General features: G+C 38.8%; 1 pseudogene; it reads left to right on the top strand.

The window, feature by feature from the left end:
* The first annotated feature begins 12199 nt into the window (after window positions 1–12199).
* LOC107541278 (vesicle transport through interaction with t-SNAREs homolog 1B pseudogene) lies at window positions 12200–13398 on the top strand (annotated as a pseudogene).
* Window positions 13399–14844: the final 1446 nt, after the last annotated feature.

Below are 14844 nucleotides of genomic sequence, written 5' to 3'. Positions count from 1 at the left end.
CAGAATAACCAGAATCTTAGCCCAGACCAATGAATCAGGAGAGCCTAGGAGCCTGGGAGTCTGAGTTGTTAACAACTACTCCAGTCAGTCTGATGATTAGCCTTATTGGGAAGCCTTATCCTAATCTAACAGGGAAGCTCACATAAGGGTTTAAAATAAAGTGAGGGAGATTAAAGATGGTGGTGGACTGAGTGGAAGTAACACTGACACTCTCCCAGGACCAAACTGTAATTACAACTAAAATATAGAAAAAACATCCTGAATAATCAACTGTAACTGAAAATGAACTGGAGAGTACACTCATAACCAAGGAGGAAAAGTGGAGACCACATACAGACTGATAGGAAGTGCAGAGGTGCAAGAGGTCTGGCTGGACTCCCACAGGCAGCAGATGAAGGTCCTGAAGGATATCTCAGCTGTGGGGGGTTCCCACTGAGGACTCTGGGGCCTAAACCCCAGGCTAGGCTTCCCTGCCAAGAGCACCAGAAATGAGAAAGGTACCCACATAACATCTGGCTGTCAAAAGCAGCTGGGTTTCTGTCTGCCAGGGAGAGACAGCTGAAGATGCAGGCATCCCCTTAAAGGATCAATGCACAAAGTTTTCTGTGTAGCCACTCATCTTGGGCTCCAGCAGAAGGAGGGCAGAGTGGACTAGAGCTGTGTAAGGAGAATCTAGGATTGTGGGCTCTGGAGATAGAGCTCAGAGGGCATTCCTCTGGATTCTTGTGACAAGTCATTCTCCCATACTGCAGAGGCAGACATTTAACTTCTAAGCAGCTTTTGTCTGAGGGGGAAGCAATTGCCCTACTCTGCTGGAAACCCTTTCACCATACCCCATGGAGTTTCTAAAGCCTGTGGCTCATTAAGAGACTGATAATAATCAGCTGCCTCACACTGTAGAGTTTCTACAGCCTAAGCCTCATGAAGAGAGTCAGATTAATCAGCCTGCAGGCAGAGGCAGAACTCAGAGTGCTTGAGTCTTTGCCTGATCTTCTGCTGGACTCAGGCCATGGAAAAGAAGACTTTGATGTGCACATCTTGGTCCCGTCCAAATGCACCCAGTCCCAACAGAGGGGACCTCAAGCCCTGGGTTGTTCATAGCTCCAAACAGGATACTCAAGGCCAGTCACAAACAGTGTCTGACATTGGCCTGAATAAGAGACCTTCCAAAAAGACTAAGAGTCCTAGCAGGCCTATCTAATACATAAAAACAAACCCAAAGAGACACAAAAAAATGGGGAGACAAAAAAACAAGTCCCATATGAAAGAACAAGAAAAGTCTCCAGAAAAAGAACTAAAGGAAATGGAGATAAACACACTGTCAGATATAGAGTTCAGAATACTGATTGTAAGGATGCTCAAGAGCATGAAAAATAGATACGAAAACTATGAAAAATGGCCAGTCAGAAGTGAAGAATGACATAACAGAAATAAAGAATGCTTTGGAAGGAATAAACAGCAGATTAAAGGAAGTTGAGGGTTGTATCAGAAAATTAGAAGACAGGGTAGAAAAAAAAATCACTCAAACAGAGATCCAAAAAGAAAAAACAATTAATAAATAGGACAGTCGAAGAGAGCTGTGGGACAGCATGAAACATAACAATATTTGCATTATAGGAGTGCTAGAAGAGGTCAAAAGTAAGCAAGGGTTAGAGAACCTGTTTGAAGAAATAATGGCAGAAAACTTCCCTAACCTGGTGAAAGAAAAAGTCACACAAGTTAAGGAGTCGCAGAGAGTCCTAAGCAAGAAGAATCCATAGAGGTCCATGCCCAGACACATCATAATTAAAATGACATAAATTCAAGACAAAGAGAGAATCTTAAAGGCAGCAAGAGAAAAACAATCTGTTACGTACAAAGGCACTCCCATAAGGCTGTCAGCTGACTTCTCATCAGAAACTCTACAGTCCAGATGGGAATGGCGTGAGGTATTCAAGGTAATGCTAAAAAAGGATCTGAAACCAAGACAACTCTATCCAGCAAGGCTATCATTCAAAATACATGCTGAAACAAAAAGCTTCTCTGACAAAAAAATGCTAAAGGAGTTTATCACCACCAAACCAGCATTGCAGGAAATGTTAAAAGGACTGCTGTAAAAATAAGATGAAATAGAGAGAGAAACATAGGCATAAAGAATTGAAATTGTAATAAATAAGGACCTATCAATAGAAACCTTAAAGACTTTACAGGAATGCTCAACAGCAATACAGTCATAGTCAGGGACTTTAACACCTCACTGACTTCACTGGATGGATCTTCCAAACAAAAAGTCAACACAGAAACAGTGACTGTAAATGGCACACTAGGTCAGATGGATTTAATTGATATTTATAGAACATTTCACCCCAAAGCTGCAGAATATACATTCCTCTCAAGTGCACATGGGTCGTGCTCAAAGATAGACCACATGTTAGGACACAAAACAAGTCTCCACAAAACAAGACTTCACAAGTTCAAGAAGATTGAACTCATATCAAGCATCTCAGATCACAATGGCATGAAGTTAGAAATCAACTACAGTAAAAACACTCAAAATCATTCAAACATATGGGGGCTAAATAGCATGTTATTAGATAATGAATAGGTTACTGATAAGATCAAGAAAGAAATCAAAAACTTCCTGGAAACAAATGAAAATGAACACACAACAACCCAAAATCTATGGGACACACCGAAAGCAGTCCTTAAGAGGGAAGTTCATAGCACTACAGGCCTACCTCAAAAAGCAAGTAAAAATTTTAAGGTAACTATTTAACCCTACAACTCAAAGAATTAGAAAGCTCCCCTGTGGATCTGTGTGGACCATGGCTTTTGTTTGCTGGGAGTTTTTTAATTACTGCTTCAATTTTATCAGTTTTTATTGGCCTATTCAGGTTTTCTGATTGCTCCTGATTCTGTTTTACATGATCTCACTCATGTGGAATCTAATAAAATAACATTTCTTGCAATGCTTGTATTTCTACTTCTAATTACAGCTGTCCCTCTAATAGATCCAGAGACAGAAGCATGGAACAGACTGATAAATCTCAGTGGGAAGGCAGGGGTGGGGGAGTGAAAGGGGAGAGACTAATCAAAGAACTTATCTGTATATATGCATAACCCATGCACTAGACAATAGTGTGGTGAAGGCGGGGGGGGGGGGGCGCGATTGGGAGGTGGAGGGGATCAATGGGGGAAAAAAGGGGGAGATCTGTAATACTTTCAACAATAAAGATAAATTTTTAAAAAGTAAAATAAAATAAAGTGATGATTACATTTAGATTTTGATAAAATGACTCCAGAGTTGAATGGCAAGATGGAGAGTTGAGAGACACCAACTGGAGGGATGTGGCAATGATCTGAGGAAGAAAGCAGTGATAAGAATCTGAACCAGGAATATGGTTCTATGTGGAAGAGAAGGCTCACATTGAAGAGATGTTTTTTGTGGCAGAATCACCTAAGTTTAAGGAGAGGAAAGAGAGGTAAATGAAGAAAAAAAATAATGGATTTTTCTAAAGTTTCTATTTCTGAGTGTAAGTAATAGGGATGCTATTAGCTGAGTTCTAGTATTTGGAAAACTAAGTTAGGGAGAATAATAAAGCATTTTACCTTAGAAATGTGGAATCTGACATATCAGTAAGATATCAAGATGGATCTGTCTATATGATAGTTGGAAAAGTGTGTTTGAAACTTAAAAATAGTAAAGAGCCCTAAACTGAAAAATATCAACAAAAGATGCAGTAGCTACAAAAGGTACTGTAGCTAAAGCCAGAGATCATGTAGAATAATAGTTCTCAAACTTTAAAGTGAATAAAAATCATCTAAGAAGCCTGTTAAAAGGCATGTTCCTTAGGCTATTCCCTAAAGATTCTAATTCATGAGGTCTGGGATGTGGCTAAGGGATAAATAATTGTAACCAGAAGAGCAGGTGATTACTATGAGAAACACTGATTCAGACAGAGCATAAGGATGTCAGAAACAATTCCTGCGGGCACCAGCGAATAAGAGGCAAAGAAGGAGAAACAAACAATAGAAAGTGCTCTGGCCTATATTGTGTCCCCCAAATTCATATGCTGAAGTTCTGACTGCCTCAGAATGTGACTATATTCAGGGAGATAGGGCCTGTAGAGAAGTGATTAAGTTAGAAGTAGGTCACATGAGTGAGCCCTAATCCAATATGACTCGTGTCCTTATAAGAATTGGAGATTAAAACATAGACATGCACAGAGATAAGGCCATGTGAAGACACAGGGAGAAGACAGCCATACACAAACCAAGGAGAGAGGCCTCAGAAGAATCCCATCCTGCCGACACCTTGATCCTTAAATTTTAGCCTCCAGATCTATTAGAAAATTAATTTCTGTTATATAAGTCTATGGTGTTTTATTATGGCACCTGTAACAAACTAACACAGAAGCTAATATAGAGAGATCAACATGATAAGACCCTAAATGAGGGTAATTGCTAAGTGATCTTAAGAAGACCAGCAGCAACAGAGAGTGTTGCTGTCATTTAGGACATGAGAAATTGGATGGGGAAAGATAAAACTGGAGTCAGACAGAAAGGTATGAGGTGAAGCTGCAGGCTTTATTTGCACATGTAAGGTTGTTTGGGACAATGGAGTAGAGAGGAAAGGAAGAAGTCAAACAAGGGTAAAATCCTAGAGATTGCCAATATGCAAAAATTACAGGAAGGAAACCTGTGGAAAAGCCTGAAAAGAAACAATGTGAGCAGTTGAAAGAGAGCTAGTGAAAAGGTGGCATCAGAGAAAGAAATGGAGAAAAGAGTTTAAGGAGAACATTGTCAATAAACAGTGTCAAATGTCACTAAAAGGTTCATAAAAAAAAAAACACTGAAATTTTTCTATTTGACTTGGCATATAAGAGGCAGCAGATATCTTAGCAAGGGCAATTTCAGTGGTATGGTGACAACTAAGGTGTTAGAATCTATAGTCCATTTTCTTCAATGTCATACCACAGTCAACATAAAATGCTACCAGGTAAATACTTTCTCATGATCAAGGCAGTTCACTTTCCATGGACACAGTTATCTAAATCACAGAATATAGGAACAATACTACCAAAAATGAGTTTATAAAAGATAACCAATTAAGAATCCATTTAGAAAAAGATCTTTTAAAACATGCATGTATAACTAGATTTTTAAAATTGTGACAAGAACATTTAACATAAAATATGCCCTCTTAACACATGTTTAAGTGTACAATTCAGTATTAAGTATAGTCACCACGATGTATAGCAGATCTCAAGAACTTACTAATTTCACTTAACTAAAAACAACTAGATTTCTTACTATCTAAAAAATGTTGACATTTCCATTTAAGTTTGCACTTATCCTGATTTTTCCTAGTATTGATATAATTAAACTCTGATGAACTTTTCTAGGTCCTGCTGGAGCATGCCCAATGGTTAGACATGCTTTTTTTTCTTTCAGAAAGCTTCCACTAGCCCTTGATCACATATGTCCAACAAGAGAGACCTAATCACTTCAAATGGAGTGAGAGGAAGCCCGTAGTTTTCTGAGCACTACCTCTGACTCAAATGTAGTTAACTTTTGCCTTTTGGCAAAGCAGAAAGAGCAGAAATGAGCAAAAATAAAGTTCTGTGATATTTGATTATCTCCTTCCAATCAGTCGTTTCCTATGCTCTAGTCCCCAAGTCTCTTTCAGTTCTCCCTAACATCAGGGACCCAGAAATACTATAGTCACTGTTCTAATTAGAAGGAGGCCTATGGATTATCCTTTGCTTTTTTCAAATGTTCAAGGCACCACAGATGCTCTAGCATTTTTTTAAACAAATGTACAGTGTTTTTAACTGAACAGAACAAACTCTTGCTTTAGCTCAATAACAAAACTTTTATATTCTATTTGTTTCAATGAAGTCATCAAATAAATTAGAATACCCTATATGAGGTGTAGCCACAGACTAGACTTTGAATGAGATTGACTTCCTCTTCTGTTTCTCTGTCAACCAAGACTTGAATGGCTTTCTTCCATTCCTAATACACCTTCATGTAATGAGCTTTCCTCTCAGTTAGTTAAGACTTATAAAGTCAGCTGTTTTTAATACAGATTCATGAAAACTTTACAAAAGACTTCAAGATCCAAGTATTGAATTCTTAATTATGGAATTTCAGACCCTTTAACAACTAAGTGCATTTTGTGGGAAAGTAATGTTACTCATTGCCTGATAATCAACCTATATGTGTACACTGATGTATTGGGACAGAGGGTTTGACTGGTCTGTCACATGGTCTGACAGCACCTACAATAGTTAAAATTCAGACCACACAAGCACACTTTGGATATGTTAGTGTCTTTCCCTATTAGGGTGGCCATACTTTCCTTGCCATGCAAAAGGCACCCAACTCCTCAAACAAACCTCATTTGTAGCTGGTCAATCTATTTCTTGGCAATCAGAAAGCAAGCTGTTGAGTCTCCCAGCCTTACCCACCTGTCATGTGTCTCAATCTCCAAACAGCTGGTGAAAACCAATACAGAACTGAGCGCCAGCCCCTGCTGTGGAGATGGATATGGCTGGGGAATTAAACACACACATGTTCACTCAAGCTCCTTCTTACTTTGCAAACACATTGTGACAAGTCACATACCCTTCTGAATGAAACCACAAGCCTTTGGATTTGATTACATGAAATGCTTCTGGTTAAAAAAAAAAAAAAGCATCTTTTCCACAACTATCTCTGACTCCAAATTTTGGGTGAATCCCCAAGGACCTTGCCTATGGAGTCTGTCTGTGCCACTTTCATATTCTTTAAACTGAATTTTGTCCTTCTTTGGGCCAACACCTGGAGCAGCAGGGAACATGAATAGGAATATTTTCCCATATATAACCCAGCAGGGCTAAGATTTTCCCAGGCAGAAGAAAAGAGATGATTTCCCCTCAACATTGGATGCATTTCTCTAAAAGCCAACTCTACTATGTTGCAATTCCCTGTTATAAGTAAACCCAATGATATGAACCTTTCAGGTTACAATTTTACTGTCAAGTATCAGATGTCACCATCTGTATCTTGATACAATAAACTTAAGACTTTAGATCTAGATGGGACTACCTGTCAAAAATGCTAAACTCTTAGAGATGAACAACCTGGCAGGACTGGTGCTGTGGCTTTAAAGAGAAAAGGAATTTAAAATCAATGATAGTTTTTATCTATTCATTATGATTTTTAGGGACTTTGCAAGGAGATAAAGAATCTTATAAGGCGTTCTTATCACTTACTATGCTTAAAGTGTTCCACTATTCTCTCATAAGACCTACTTATCTAAGTATATTTCAAATATTCCCAACCTACCCTGTCTGCACCCACCCATTACTCCCCACCACTCCTTAGATTTATTTTGTGACATCTTTATCCTAAATCAAGCAAAACCTTCATGTAGGAAAAGATAAGTTATTTACACATAAGTGTGTGGTTAAATCAATGTGTTCCCCATTTCCACTGGATCTTAAACCTGAGTTCTGAATGGGAGGGGGAAGGGAAGACTTTGACACTACCTCCTTTAATTATTACTTTACTTTGCCTATAAAGTCCAAATTCCTTAACAAGTCAACAAGTATCTGAGTTCCTAACATTTTATTGTATAGCTCTAATACTATGGAGGAAACAAAAAAGCATCCAACAGAGGACATGGTGGACAACCCATAAATGCTTGCTGAAAGAACAAATAAGTGAATGAACCAAGGGGTGGACAAAATATATATTATCATCTATAATTGTGTTTTGTGGTCTCATGGTGGAGATAAAATATTTACATTGAGGTTACACAATCATGTTCTGAACCAATTAAAAAATAGATAAGGAGCAGGAAAATGAAGGTCAAAATAATACCTTTTTATTAAGAAAAGCTGGGTTGGAAAATGTGCCCTTAGTGTGTGCCAGTAATGGGCTTCCTAATATGAAATGCCAGAACTAGGCAAAACCACCTAGTCATAGACACCGTGGACACCCACAGGATTTTATGTTGTCCCCAGAAAACTTTTGAAGCCAAGAAGCAAGAAATAATGTGTGTAGGGCAGCCTGACCCCCAAGAAAAGATAAGAGAGAAAGAGGCCAAGCTGTTACTACCCAGTTTCTCATCCCTGGCCCATCAGTTAGGGCAAGGAGCCAGTGTGTTTAGGACAAAATCCTCACTCCTGGAAACAAGAGGAGTTGAGGATAGGTGCCACTCCCCTTTAACAATAAACCATGAAAGTTGCCCAACAAAATATGTAATTACATGACAAAGAAATAGTTTGAACATGACAAAGAATAGTTAGGGGAGTTGGATGGCATCTAACAGATTGGAATAAAGAAACAATCTTGGCCTGAGTCTCAAAAGGAGGATTGGAGTGAAGGCAGAGGCATTCTTATGACTTTAAAGGAGAGTTTTGGGATGGTGCCTGGGGAAGAAAAATATCACAGCACAAGAAAAGGTAGAAATGGGCATAGAATTATCCAACCTTACATCCCCTCTTCACGTTTATTCTCATGATGCTCTCATCATTCCCTATGTGTGCACTTACATCTCTAGTATCTGCACCTCTGCTGCACTGATCTGGCCAGCTTGGCTGCCCTCCCAATCCATCTCTACCTACAGGTATTGTAAAGATCCTCTGACATCACCTCAAATGCCATTCCTTCAGAGAGCCTTTCCAGACCTACTTCCCACCCTTTCTCCTGACGTAGTTCTGTTCTCCACCCCTCAATGTCTCATAACTTTTTCTTTTAGCATTTTCATATTTCTCACTGCTTCTTAGTCATTATAGACATACCTGCATCCCCAACAAGACTATAAAGTCCCAAAAAATTGAGGACTAAGAATTTGTCCTTTTAACCCTCAGAAGTCTAGGAGAGTCGGTGTTCAATGAATGCATTTTTTTGTTGTTGTTGTTAATCCTCACCCAAGGATACTTTTTCCATTGATCGTTTTTTTAGAGTGGAAAGGAGGAAGTTAGGGGGGGGAGAGAGAGAGAGACAGAGAGAGAGAGAGAGAGAGAGAGAGAGAATCATTGATTTGAGAGAGATGCATCGATTGGTTTCCGCCTACAAGCACCCCAACAGGGGTTGAGGATCAAACCTGCAACCCTAGGTGGTTTTTCTCAGTGGTTAGAGCATGGGCCCACAGACTGAAGGGTCTCGAATTCTATTTTGGTCAAAGGCACGTATTTTGGTTGCAGGCTCTATCCCCAGCCCCAGTCCAGTGCAAGCAGGAAGCAACCAATAAATGTGTCTCTCTCACATTGATGTCTCTCTCTCTCTGAAAAGCAATGGGAAAAATATCTTAGGGGGAGGATTAAAAACAAACAAACAGTCCGGCCAGGCGTGGCTCAGCGGTTGAGCGTCGACCTAGGATCCAGGCGATCCGGGTTCGATTCCTGGTCAGGGCACATGCCTGACTTGCGGGCTCGATCAATGACTCTTTCATCATTGATGTTTCCATCTCTCTCTGTCCCTCTCCTTCCCTCTCTCTGAAATCAATAAAGATATATTTTAAAAAAACCAAAAAAACAAACAACAAAAAAAACCACCAGGCATTGAACCCCTGACGTTCTAACCACTGAGCACGACCAATGCATTTTTAATTATGGGAATCTCAAGCACTGGAGATAGTATTTCTTTGGATAAAATTAATCTTGGTTTTCTGAAAAATTCTTCATAACTATTGATCTTAAAAGAGAAAAGGTCATCACTCCACCCCAGTTTGTTTTATAATTAACAAAGGGCAAAATTGGCCTTTAAAAAAAAAACAAGACAAACCTGCTAGTTGGGTTCCCAAACAGTTAATTGCTAACTTTACCTCTAGTTCAAAGGACACAATTAACTTAGGTAACCCTGAGGGTGACTTTCAGGCACAGAAAAGATGACAGTTACTCTGGCTTTCACATAAGCTTATCAAAGTTACTAATTCAAAACTATATTTTTCCTAAGCTTTTAAGTTTAATTTATAATTTTATAAAGATTTTAAAGACTACATTAACTAATATACCTTAATTATTTATGAAATATTATTTTAAACCTGATAAACATCACTTATAAGGGGTCTTCAATAAAGAAGTTAATTGTCTTACACTCCATGTATAAATTTAATATATTTGATTTTCAACTGCTTCTAAAAACTTGAAACCTTCTAAAATATAAGTTCTTGTAAATCAAAGATGTTAAATGCATAAATTTGACAAATCTTAAACTTTCACGACATTTTAATACTGTTTAAACACTTAGCAAACTCAGAACTTTTGACTTAAAAAACACAATAATATCAACAATATTTTGAATTTTAATTATGAGGCCTATTTGTTAGATATCTGGATTTGGCCACTATTTAAATTACTTAAACACATACAGATAACTTCTATATGGGATATTGTGGGCCAGACTTACTTCATCATTTCTATAACTTTCCTCTTCATTCCCAGGTTAAAATGCACGGACCACTAAAGGGGCTGCTATGGTCTAAATATTTGTGTCCCGCCCCCCCCCTCCCATACTTATATGTTGAAACCTAATGCCCAACATACCAATATTAGGAGGTGGGCCTTTGGGAAGTGATGAGGTCATGAGGGTGAAACCCCCATGAATGGGATTAGAACCCTTGTATTAAAAGCCCAAGAAAGCTCCCTTGCCCTTTCCATCACGTGGCAGTCTGCACACCAAGGCCCTCATGAGAACTGGCCCTTCCATCTTGGACTTCTAGACTCCAGAACTTCAAAAAATAAATTTCTGTTGTTGATAAGACACCCAATCTATGGTACTTTGTTATAGCAGCCTGGATGAACCAAGATAGGGCATTTGTGTTACCCCAAGTAAGTGGAGGTTTCCAACTTGGTGGGCCAAGATTAAATATTACTGAGAAAAATTTGAAGCTGAGATTCAGGATTAAAATATTTACCAAGAACAGATGGAACAGGTTTAATCTTTTTCAGTCATTATAGCTAACGTTACATTGTAAAAGTCAATGTAAAATTTAATAGAAAAGTCATTGTTATGAATCCATAACATACAGAAGGACAGACTTCCCAGCCTACAGCCTTAGATTGAAATTCCACATTGCTTATTTCTTCTCTCTGATTTTAACCTATTTCCACTGTTTACAGGTACAGTTAATTTGCTTCCCTGCTTATTTGGATTTAAAGGTTTTGTTTTGTTTTGTTGCCTTCTCATGACATTTTAATGTTTTTCTGTCTGACTCTAATGACACTTTTTTCATTTGATTCTTCAAACTCTAATGTATTTCTTTCATATCACCTGACTTGGGTAGATAGGATTCAATATTTTTTCCTTTTATTTTTTTCCTATTTTTTATAAAAAGCTACAGTTCTTAAAGACACAAATATGACACCCAGTTGGGTTCTGCATTTCTCTTGTGGCTTTGTGAAATTCTAAAATATCAAAGTCACACTAACAACAACAAACACAAGAAAAATTCATTTTACATTCCAGCTCATGACCTTATTTAAAATTGCAACCCTTCTTTGAATACTCCTAATGTACCTTACCTTGCTCTATTTTTTTCCATTGTACCCATCACTTTCAAACATGATATATTGGAACTTGTTTAATGTGTTTATTTTTATTGTCTTCTCACAACTGGAATATAAACTCCATGAGCACAGGAAGTTCTGCTGTCCTGTTCACTGAAATATGCTTGCACCTAAAACAGTGTTTGGCAATTAGTAGGCACTCAAAAGGATATGTTGAATGAAATTGTTAATATAAGCAGGACTGGCTACATAATTTGTGAGGTCTCTCACTAAAAATTATTAAGAATTTCAAGATAGTACCAGCAGAATATTAAACTAAGCATGGGCCACATCTAAATACAGGACACTTGCAACAATACAAGTCACATATTCATACAGCTGACCTAAATATAAGTGTACAAATATTCACGGTAAAGCAGCACATGGTATAATGCCTTATAATCCTGTTTGGGCATCTGTCTGACACAACTTGATTTATAATCACAACTTGATTATAAACTTGCAGGCAAGGTTTACATGCTCTTCATGTTTGTGTGTCAGGTTTGTGTATCATTGATTGTATCACTCAGACAGCATCACATAAGAGGTAAGTGCTTCAGTGCTAAGCACAGCACCTGGCAACAAACAAATAGATGCTTGCTGAATACACAAGAAATGTCATGGATAATGTTCTGACAAAGTACAGAGAATTTCAAATTCAGAGTATCCTTTTATTCTCTATGAACCCAGAGACGGACTACAGGATCATTAAAGGTATGCAGTGCTTTCAGTGTTCATGTCTTATTTGTGGACCCTTGGATCTGGAACTGCACCCCAAAATCTCTGTTAAAGAATTATGAACTCAGGTTCTGGCTGGGTGGTTCAGTTGCTTGGAGCATTGTCGGCACATAAAAAAGGTTGGTTCCTGGTCAGAGTATATACCTAAGTTTCATGTTCCATTCCTGATTGGTCAGGCACGTATGGGAGGCAACCAATCTCCATGTTTGTCACTCTCACACATAAATGTCTCTCTCTCTCCCTGCACCCCTCCTTTCCTCACTCTCTGCAATCAATGAACATATACTCGGGTGAGGATGAAAAAAAAAAAAAAAGAATTATTATCTCAGCCACAGCCATGGAAGTGCCTCATGGAAGGCAGTAGTGGCCATGGTCCTCCTGATGGCCAGGGCCGAGAGGCTGACCCCTGGGGAGGAGCGAGCAGGCCTAGCATCTCAGTGGCTACTGCTCTGGCATAGCTTGAGATGTGGCCACCTCCCTCTGCGCCTCCAAGCATTTCAAGAAACTACAAAAGACATTCTGCAGCCTCCACACACACCTATGAAGGGTGCCATAGTGGCTTCTGGGATGAAAAGAAAAAGTTGATCAGATATTTTGATGAAAAGCAACAGGAAGCAAATGAAATGCCGGTAAAGATGGAAGAGGAACTACTTTATACACCCCTATCTTTCCCTAAACCTGTGAAGTCTAAGCTTCCAACTTATCAGAAGGACCTTGCCAAACTCCATGGGGAAGTTCTAAGAAGCACACCTTTGACAGTCACACCTGGGGGTCTGGGAGACATGAAATATGGCACATGCAGTGTAGAGAATGATCATATGAATTGGCTACAGTCTCAAACAGCATCAGTTTTACAAGCCTGAACAGGGCCACCCAGGGTATTTAGCATTCCACCAGATTGCCACAGAGACTGATCAGATTGGCTCAGAAATCATAGAAGAGGTGAGGAGGCAATGTGACCAGTTGGACCACACCAAGAATAGACTGGAAAACACAAGTGAAAAGTTAAAAGATTCTTCAGTCAATGTCCAAAACAACTAAGAAGTTGCTACTTCCCATTGTCAGGCTAGCCATCTGGTTTATCACAAATTCTTTCACATTGAACTTCCTGCAGAGAAGGGTTTGTGGACCAGAACTTTGACCCTGTGAATGACTGGTGTCAGAGATGTGGAATAAATATATTGCTGCTGTGAGCTAAGGGCTCAAGGATGAACTGTGTAGCCAGATTTGGGAAGAGGGGGGAAAGACAGAAAACCAGTTAAATATGAATGAACAGCAACAAGACCAGTGTGATATACCAAGGAAATGTTATTTATGACTTCTTTAAAAAGAATTATTTTCCCCTACTTAGAGTATCTCTGTTTTTACAACAGGACTTTTCACCAAGCACGTGTTAGAAAAAATGCCAGCTACAGAAAATGTATTCCATGTCACATCATGGCAACCCAGCGCGCGCGCACACACACACACACACACACACACACTCTCAAGAAAAACTCAACAGAGATTGCAGAAATTGATCAACTGCAAAAGAATATATAGAGGTGACATGCTACATTAATTTTAAATGTATAAATATGTTGTAAAACTGGAGAACAACTTTTTACCAAACAGGTATTTGTGAAGATAATTTGGTTAGAAAATATCCATAATTTGGTTGAAAATGCCTTATAAACTAGCCAAAGAGAAAAAACAATTGTTACTGATATTGGATTTTGCTTTTAAACAAAGAGCTTATTAAGATTTCTTTCTACTAAAATTATATTCTCTCAATCCTTAAAATAAGCTAAAGCATTTAATTGTAGAATTAATCAAAAAGAAATTTTAAACTATGCCATAAAGATGTATAACATCATGGATGGAGTGTAGAGACACTGTTTTCCATGGTGATGAAAAGAAAGGTTTTCATCACTAAGGGTGATGATTGAGATGGTGACTGAGAGGTCACCACTTGATGAGTGGAATTAGAGTCAAGGCAAACAATAAAGTCAGAAAAGTCAGTGCTGCCAGATAAACAAACACACAAAGCATAACTCACAGTTTTGGGAACCCCCCAACATTTTAATTCTTGGTCAGGATATAAATTAGATTTGCAATTAACCATTTGACCATTTACCCGAGACCAATAAGTTTCAGGTTAAAGCATGCCCACACGTATCTCCTTAGTGGGTTCCAGAATCTTCTCTCCTTCCATTCACTAAATATTTTTCAGTCTAATGCCTGAGCAGGGAATTGTAGAGCAAGCAAGAAATAGAGATAGGCTCCAGAAATGGAAATTTATATGTGGGTGGTTGTATCACTATATGTGGGTGGTTGTAGCACTATATTAGAGGTAAGGCCAGAGAAGTGGCTGAGGCTCAATTTTTAAAAACATCTCTCTGCTATATGAAAAAGCCAGAGAAAGGCTCTCTCAGAACACAATCATGTGTCCTTAATGTACTGCTCTTATCTCTGCCACAGTCAGACAGAGCTAACAGACCCAGCATTGTTGGAGCAGAAAAAGCAGGAAGGGACTTGTGCAAGTTGTGTAGAGGGGAGATAGTAGCCTCAGAAGGAGCCTGTCACAGGGCTATACTGGGAGAAAGGC

The sequence above is a fragment of the Miniopterus natalensis genome, chromosome 1 (genome assembly GCF_054644295.1).
Source record: "Miniopterus natalensis isolate mMinNat1 chromosome 1, mMinNat1.hap1, whole genome shotgun sequence".
Lineage (NCBI taxonomy): Eukaryota > Metazoa > Chordata > Mammalia > Chiroptera > Miniopteridae > Miniopterus > Miniopterus natalensis.
This window is presented reverse-complemented; position numbering and strand designations above follow the sequence as displayed.